The sequence below is a fragment of the Salmo salar genome, chromosome 17 (assembly GCF_965601325.2).
Source record: "Salmo salar chromosome 17, fSalSal1, whole genome shotgun sequence".
NCBI lineage: Eukaryota > Metazoa > Chordata > Actinopteri > Salmoniformes > Salmonidae > Salmo > Salmo salar.
The window spans coordinates 79328103-79336618 of record NC_138307.1 but is presented as its reverse complement, the minus strand read 5'-3'; positions in this window follow the sequence as shown (position 1 = coordinate 79336618).

Here is an 8516-nt window from a genome sequence, read left to right as displayed (position 1 = left end):
TGACTGTATGTTTGTTTTACTCCATGTGAAACTCTGTGTTGTTGTATGTGTCGAACTGCTTTGCTTTATCTTGGCCAGGTCGCAGTTGTAAATGAGAACTTGTTCTCAACTTGCCTACCTGGTTAAATAAATATAAGATACAGGGGACTAGTAGTGGTTAGATATAAGGGACTAGAGAGAGACAAGTAGTGGTTAGATATAGGGGACTAGAGAGAGACTAGTAGTGGTTAGATATAGGGGACTAGTAGTGGTTAGATATAGGGGACTAGAGAGAGACAAGTAGTGGTTAGATATAGGGGACTAGTAGTGGTTAGATATAGGGGACTAGTAGTGGTTAGTTATAGGGGACTAGAGAGAGACTAGTAGTGGTTAGATATAGGGGACTAGTAGTGGTTAGATATAGGGGACTAGAGAGAGACTAGTAGTGGTTAGATATAGGGGACTAGTAGTGGTTAGATATAGGGGACTAGTAGTGGTTAGATATAGGGGACTAGAGAGAGACTAGTAGTGGTTAGATATAGGGGACTAGTAGTGGTTAGATATAGGGGACTAGTAGTGGTTAGATATAGGGGACTAGAGAGGGACTAGTAGTGGTTAGATATAGGGGACTAGTAGTGGTTAGATATAAGGGACTAGAGAGAGACTAGTAGTGGTTAGATATAGGGGACTAGTAGTGGTTAGATATAGGGGACTAGAGAGAGACTAGTAGTGGTTAGATATAGGGGACTAGTAGTGGTTAGATATAGGGGACTAGTAGTGGTTAGATATAGGGGACTAGAGAGAGACTAGTAGTGGTTAGATATATGGGACTAGTAGTGGTTAGATATAGGGGACTAGAGAGAGACTAGTAGTGGTTAGATATAGGGGACTAGTAGTGGTTAGATATAGGGGACTAGTAGTGGTTAGATATAGGGGACTAGAGAGAGACTAGTAGTGGTTAGATATAGGGGACTAGTAGTGGTTAGATATAGGGGACTAGAGAGAGACTAGTGGTTAGATATAGGGGACTAGTAGTGGTTAGATATAGGGGACTAGTAGTGGTTAGATATAGGGGACTAGTAGTGGTTAGATATAGGGGACTAGTAGTGGTTAGATATAGGGGACTAGAGAGAGACTAGTAGTGGTTAGATATAGGGGACTAGTAGTGGTTAGATATAGGGGACTAGAGAGAGACTAGTAGTGGTTAGATATAGGGGACTAGTAGTGGTTAGATATAGGGGACTAGAGAGAGACTAGTAGTGGTTAGATATAGGGGACTAGTAGTGGTTAGATATAGGGGACTAGAGAGAGACTAGTAGTGGTTAGATATAGGGGACTAGTAGTGGTTAGATATAGGGGACTAGTAGTGGTTAGATATAGGGGACTAGTAGTGGTTAGATATAGGGGACTAGTAGTGGTTAGATATAGGGGACTAGTAGTGGTTAGATATAGGGGACTAGTAGTGGTTAGATATAGGGGACTAGTAGTGGTTAGATATAGGGGACTAGTAGTGGTTAGATATAGGGGACTAGTAGTGGTTAGATATAGGGGACTAGTTGTGGTTAGATACAGGGGACTAGAGAGAGACTGGTGGATAGATCCTGGATAGAAGGGAGTTAGTGTGGTGGTGTTACTACAGCCTGCCCTCTGCTGGCCGTTATGGGGAAGTACAGCATCATCCAAAGGCAAATGTGTAAAAAAAAAAGTCATTTACTTACAGTAGTGAGTTCATACATTTTCCAACTTTTCCCCGTACTGGTCCCCCATGGGAATCGAACCCACAACCCTGGCATTGCAAGTACCATGCTGTTAATTTGTCTTGATATCTGTTTGATCTGAAATGCAGCCACGTGATGGTAAAGGTTCCAGTGCTGGTCAGTGTCAGCTTGTCCAGGTTGCCGGTCCAGTCTGAGTGATAATGTGTTGTCTCTCCTCTGTCCTGTAGAGATCAGATGGTGTTCTGAACGAGCCATGGGAAGCTACTGTAGCTGTCCTGACAAAGACTCCATCCCTGATAAGCATCAGAGCAAATTCAAGGTGAGTTCCCTTCTCTTTTTCCTCTCTGTCACTCTCTCTCCCTCCCTCCCGCCCCTCCCTCCCTCTGCCTCCTCCCTCCCTCTGCCTCCTCCCTCCCTCTGCCTCCTCCCTCCCTCTGCCTCCTCCCTCCCTCTGCCTCCTCCCTCCCTCCCTCTGCCTCCTCCCTCCCTCCCGCCCCTCCCTCCCTCTGCCTCCTCCCTCCCGCCCCTCTCTCCCTCTGCCTCCTCCCTCCCTCTGCCTCCTCCCTCCCTCTGCCTCCTCCCTCCCTCCCTCCTCCCTCCCTCCCTCCCTCCCTCCCTCCCTCCCTCCCTCCGTCTCCTCCCTCCGTCTCCTCCCTCTGTCTCCTCCCTCCATCCCTCTGCCTCCTCCCTCCCGCCCCTCCCTCCCGCTGCCTCCTCTCTCCCTCTGCCTCCTCTCTCCCTCTGCCTCCTCCCTCCCTCTGCCTCCTCCCTCTGCCTCCTCCCTCCCTCTGCCTCCTCCCTCCCTCCCTCTGCCTCCTCCCTCCCGCCCCTCCCTCCCTCTGCCTCCTCCCTCCCGCCCCTCTCTCCCGCTGCCTCCTCCCTCCCTCTGCCTCCTCCCTCCCTCCCTCCCTCCCTCCCTCCCTCCCTCCCTCCCTCCCTCCCTCCCTCCCTCCGTCTCCTCCCTCTGTCTCCTCCCTCCATCCCTCTGCCTCCTCCCTCCCGCCCCTCCCTCCCGCTGCCTCCTCTCTCCCTCTGCCTCCTCCCTCCCTCTGCCCCCTCTCGCTGCCTCCTCCCTCAATCTGTTAAAGTACAAAAGGGGAAATGAATCAACATAAATATGGGTTGTATTTACAATGGTGTTTGTTCTTCACTGGTTGACCTTTTCTTGTGGCAACAGGTCACACATCTTGCTGCTGTGATGGCACACTGTGGTTTTTCACCCAGTAGATATGGGAGTTTATCAAAATTGGGGTTTGTTTTCAAATTCTTTGTGGATCTGTGTAATCTGAGGGAAATATGTGTCTCTAATATGGTCATACATTTGGCAGGAGGTTAGGAAGTGCAGCTCAGTTTTCACATTATTTTGTGGGCAGTGTGCACATAGACTGTCTCTGTCTCTGTCTGTCTCCCCCCTCCATCTCTCCCTCCCTCCCACCTCTCTGTGTCTCCCTCCCTCCCACCTCTCTGTGTCTCCCTCCCTCCCACCTCTCTGTCTCTCCCCTCCCCTCCTCTCTCTCCCTCCCCTCCTCTCTCTCCCTCCCCTCCTCTCTCTCTCTCCCTCCCCTCCTCTCTCTCTCTCCCTCCCCTCCTCTCTCTCTCTCCCTCCCTTCCCTCCTCTCTCTCCCTCCCTCCCCCCTCTCTGTCTCTCCCTCCCCTCCTCTCCCTCCCCCTCCCCTCCTCTCCCTCCCCTCTGTCTCTCCCTCTCTGTCTCTCTCTCTCCCTCTCTCTCTCTCCCTCTCTCTCTCCCTCTCCTCTCTCCTCCGCCTCTCTCTCTCTCCCTCTCTCTCTCCCTCCCTCCCCCTCCTCTGTCACTCCCTCCCTCCCCCTCCTCTGTCACTCCCTCCCTCCCCCTCCTCTCTGTCTCTCCCTCCCCTCCTCTCTGTCTCTCCCTCCCCTCCTCTCTGTCTCTCCCTCCCCCTCCTCTCTGTCTCTCCCTCCCCCTCCTCTCTGTCTCTCCCTCCCCCTCCTCTCTGTCTCTCCCTCCCTCTCCTCCTCTCAGTCTCTCCCTCCCTCTCCTCCTCTCTGTCTCTCCCTCCCCTCCTCTCTCCCCCTCCCTCCTCTCTGTCACCCTCCCTCCCCTCCCTCTCACTCCCTCCCCTCCTCGCTCCTCCCTCCCCTCCTCTCTGTCTCCCTCCCCTCTCTCGCTCTCCCTCCCCTCCTCTCTCTCCCTCCCCTCCTCTCTGTCTCTCCCTCCCCCTCCTCTCTGTCACTCCCTCCCCTCCTCTGTCTCTCCCTCCCCTCCTCTCTGTCACTCCCTCCCCTCCTCTCGCTCTCCCTCCCCTCCTCTGTCTCTCCCTCCCCCTCCTCTCTGTCTCTCCCTCCCCCCTCTCTGTCTCTCCCTCCCCTCCTCTCTGTCCTCCCTCCCCTCCTCTCTGTCTCTCCCTCCCCTCCTCTCTGTCTCTCCCTCCCCTCCTCTCTGTCTCTCCCTCCCCTCCTCTCTGTCTCTCCCTCCCCTCCTCTCTGTCCTCCCTCCCCTCCTCTCTGTCTCTCCCTCCCCTCCTCTCTGTCTCTCCCTCCCCTCCTCTCTGTCTCTCCCTCCCCTCCTCTCTGTCTCTCCCTCCCCTCCTCTCTGTCTCTCCCTCCCCTCCTCTCTGTCTCTCCCTCCCTCCTCTCTGTCTCTCCCTCCCCTCCTCTCTGTCTCTCCCTCCCCCTCCTCTCTGTCTCTCCCTCCCCTCCTCTCTGTCTCTCCCTCCCCCTCCTCTCTGTCTCTCCCTCCCCTCCTCTCTGTCTCTCCCTCCCCTCCTCTCTGTCTCTCCCTCCCCTCCTCTCTGTCTCTCCCTCCCCCTCCTCTCTGTCTCTCCCTCCCCCTCCTCTCTGTCTCTCCCTCCCTCCCCCTCTCTGTCTCTCCCTCCCCTCCTCTCTGTCACTCCCTCCCCCTCCTCTCTGTCTCTCCCTCCCCTCCTCTCTGTCTCTCCCTCCCCTCTCTCTGTCTCTCCCTCCCCTCCTCTCTGTCTCTCCCTCCCCTCCTCTCTGTCTCTCCCTCCCCCTCCTCTCTGTCTCTCCCTCCCCTCCTCTCTGTCACTCCCTCCTCTCCTCTCTGTCTCTCCCTCCCCCTCTCTGTCTCTCCCTCCCCTCCTCTCTGTCTCTCCCTCCCCTCCTCTCTGTCTCTCCTCCCCTCCTCTCTGTCTCTCCCTCCCCCTCCTCTCTGTCTCTCCCTCCCCCTCCTCTCTGTCTCTCCCTCCCCCTCCTCTCTGTCTCTCCCTCCCCCTCCTCTCTGTCTCTCCCTCCCCCTCCTCTCTGTCTCTCCCTCCCCTCCTCTCTCTCTCCCTCCCCTCCTCTCTGTCACTCCCTCCCCTCCTCTCTGTCTCTCCCTCCCCCTCCTCTCTGTCTCTCCCTCCCTCCCCCTCTGTCTCCTCCCTCCCTCCCCCTCTGTCTCTCCCTCCCTCCTCCCTCTCTGTCTCTCCCTCCCTCCCCCTCTCTGTCTCTCCCTCCCTCCCCCTCTCTGTCTCTCCTCTCCCTCCCCCTCCTCTCTGTCTCTCCCTCCCCCTCCTCCCTCCCCCTCCTCTCTCTCTCTCCCTCTCTCCCTCCCCCTCTCCCTCCCTCTCTCTCTCTCTCCCCCGCCTCTCTCTCCCTCCTCTCTGTCTCTCTCCCTCTCTCCCTCCTCCTCTGTTTCTCCCTCCCTCCCTCCCTCCCTCCCTCCCTCCCTCCCTCCCTCCCTCCCTCCCTCCCTCCCTCCCCTCCCTCCCTCCCTCCCCTCCTCCTCTGTCTCTCCCCCTCTCTCTCCCTCCCACTCTCACTCTCCCTCCCCTCTCTCTCTCTCCCCCGCCTCTCTCTCCCTCCTCCTCTGTCTCTCCCTCTCCCTCTCACTCTCCCTCCCCTCTCTCTCTCTCCCCCGCCTCTCTCTCCCTCCTCCTCCCTCTCTCTCTCCCTCTCACCCTCCCTCCCTCCCTCCCTCCCTCCCTCTCTCTCTCCCCCCTCTCTCTCTGTCTGTCCCTCCCTCCTCCTCCCTGTGGTAAAGGATCATTTCTACCTCGGGGTATAGGGTGGTAGTGTTCTATCCAGGGCTTCCACCAGGACAGCTAGACAGACTGTGTCTGCAGTATAGTATGTGTACAGACAGGTACTGTACTGTTAGTCAGACCAGACACAGCTTGGCTTTAATGGCCAGCTAGGTAGGGTCATGTGATACCAGTAATATAACAACAGATGACTGGTCTGGTTGTTTCTGATATGTCAAATCATTAACCAGTCAGCCTGACTCTGGCCCTCTGCCTGCGACATAGCTGCTTTTGTCTAGACCTGATGCTAGTGCTACTGCTAACACTGCTGTAGACCTGATGCTAGTGCTACTGCTAACACTGCTGTAGACCTGATGCTAGTGCTACTGCTAACACTGTGCTGTAGACCTGATGCTAGTGCTACTGCTAACACTGTGCTGTAGACCTGATGCTAGTGCTACTGCTAACACTGTGCTGTAGACCTGATGCTAGTGCTACTGCTAACACTGTGCTGTAGACCTGATGCTACTGCTACTGCTAACACTGTGCTGTAGACCTGATGCTACTGCTACTGCTAACACCTGTGCTGTAGACCTGATGCTACTGCTACTGCTAACACTGTGCTGTAGACCTGATGCTAGTGCTACTGCTAACACTGTGCTGTAGACCTGATGCTACTGCTACTGCTAACACTGTGCTGTAGACCTGATGCTAGTGCTACTGCTAACACTGTGCTGTAGACCTGGTGCTACTGCTACTGCTAACACTGTGCTGTAGACCTGATGCTAGTGCTACTGCTAACACTGTGCTGTAGACCTGGTGCTACTGCTAACACTGTTCTGTACATGGCTGTGTAGAGGGTCAACTGTCAGTAGAAGCTACAGTAGTAATTCTGATAATCCAGTGAATTGGGTCGTTCTATCTCTCTCTCTTTCTCTCTCTCTCTTTCTCTCTTTCTCTCCCTCTTTCTCTCTGTCTCTCTTTCTCTGTCTCTCTGTCTCGCTCTTTCTTTCTCTTTTTCTCTCTCTTTCTCTCTCTTTCTCTTTCTCTCTCTCTTTCTCTCTTTCTTTCTCTCTCTTTCTCTCTCTTTTTCTCTCTTTCTCTCTTTTTCTCTCTTTCTCTCTCTTTTTCTCTTTCTCTTTCTCTCTCTCTTTCTCCCTCTCTCCTCTCTCTCTCTCTCAGGTCCACACCTACGTCAACACTCCTGGTATACAGGATGACCGGCGCACTCGCCCCAGCAGCCACACCCCCTTGGAACTGCGGCTGTCCAATCCGGAGACGACCTCCTCGCTAGCCACCGCCCCTCCGTCTCCCACGGAGACAGACATGGATACGGTGCCTCAGGTGCTGCTGGAGCCAGAAGGGGTTAAATTCATCCTGGGTCCCACCCCGGCTCAGAGGAGGCAGAAGCAGACCTCTGGGGATGAGGACGGGGAGGCTGGGTCCAGAGAGATGGCGCTTGGGGTGTCTGGGTCTAACGGTGAGCCCAGCTTGACAGCTCCCTCTGGGGGTCTGAACGGGAGTGGGAACGGCTGTGTGGTGGGCGCCACCCTGGGTCTCCAGGCAGGAGACTGTGATACGGGCTATGACAGTGATGAACGCAAAGACGGCCCCCCTCCCCCTCTTCCTCCTAACCCAAACCCTCCACCTCACCCAGGGCCCAAACCCAGCACCATCTCCAGCTATGAGCACCACAACGGCAACACCACCCATCCTTATGTCTCCACCCCTGTTCCAGCCCCCAACCCCCGGCGTAACCGCCCCGCCATCCCCCTCCCTGACTCCTCCCACAATGCCAACAACTCCGCCCAGCGGCGCACGGCGCTCCTTAACTACGAGAACCTCCCGGCGCTGCCGCCGGTGTGGGAGACCGCCAGGCGCTTCTCCGAGGGAGACGAGGAGGATGAAGAGGAGGTATATCACGGATATGAACCAAAGACGCCCTCCCTTAACGGCTACCACCACCACCATCATCATCACCTTCATCACCACGGTCTGGGTCTGGACCCCATGCACAACTACGTCAACACAGAGAATGTAAATGTCTCGCTCAGCGCCAAACTGGACTCTGCGCGGATCCTTCCGCGGGGGCGGGACTCTAGCGGCGTCTGTTTGACTCCCACCGTCTTTAACTTTGACTTCCGGTCGGGGCGATTGGCGGGTGGACCGTGTGGTTTGGGGTTGGATCCCCTGAGGCAGCTGAACTACATTGAGTTGGAGATGGAGAAGGGTTCAGACTCCAGTGGGCCACAGACACCCAAGACCCCCACCACTCCCTGTGGAGTCGGCCTGGGCAGTCTCCTCCTCCCCCCCTCAACCCCCACACGGCGGACCGAACTGTATGCCATGATCGACATTGAGCGCACGGCGGCCATGTCGAGTCTTCAGAAAGCACTGCCCCGTGACGATGGTACCTCTAGGAAAACCAGACACAACAGTACTGACCTTCCTATGTGAACTTCTCCACGCCCTACCATACCTAGCCTACCAAGCACTGTCTGGATCTCAAATGGAACCCTATTCCCTATATAGTCCACTACTTTTGACCAGGACTATTCATAAAGTGTCTCAGAGTAGGAGTGCTAATCTAAGATCAGTTTGACCTTTTTAGACAATAAGGAATCAGATGACCTGGACGGGGGGGGGATCTGATCCTAAATCAGCCCTTCTACTCTGAGATGCTGAGTGCATAACGACCCAGGGCCCATAGGGTTCTGGTCAAAATGAGTGCATAACGACCCAGGGCCCAGAGGGTTCTGGTCAGAATGAGTGCATAACGACCCAGGGCCCAGAGGGTTCTGGTCAAAATGAGTGCATAACGACCCAGGGCCCAGAGGGTTCTGGTCAGAATGAGTGTATAACGACCCAGGGCCCAGAGGGT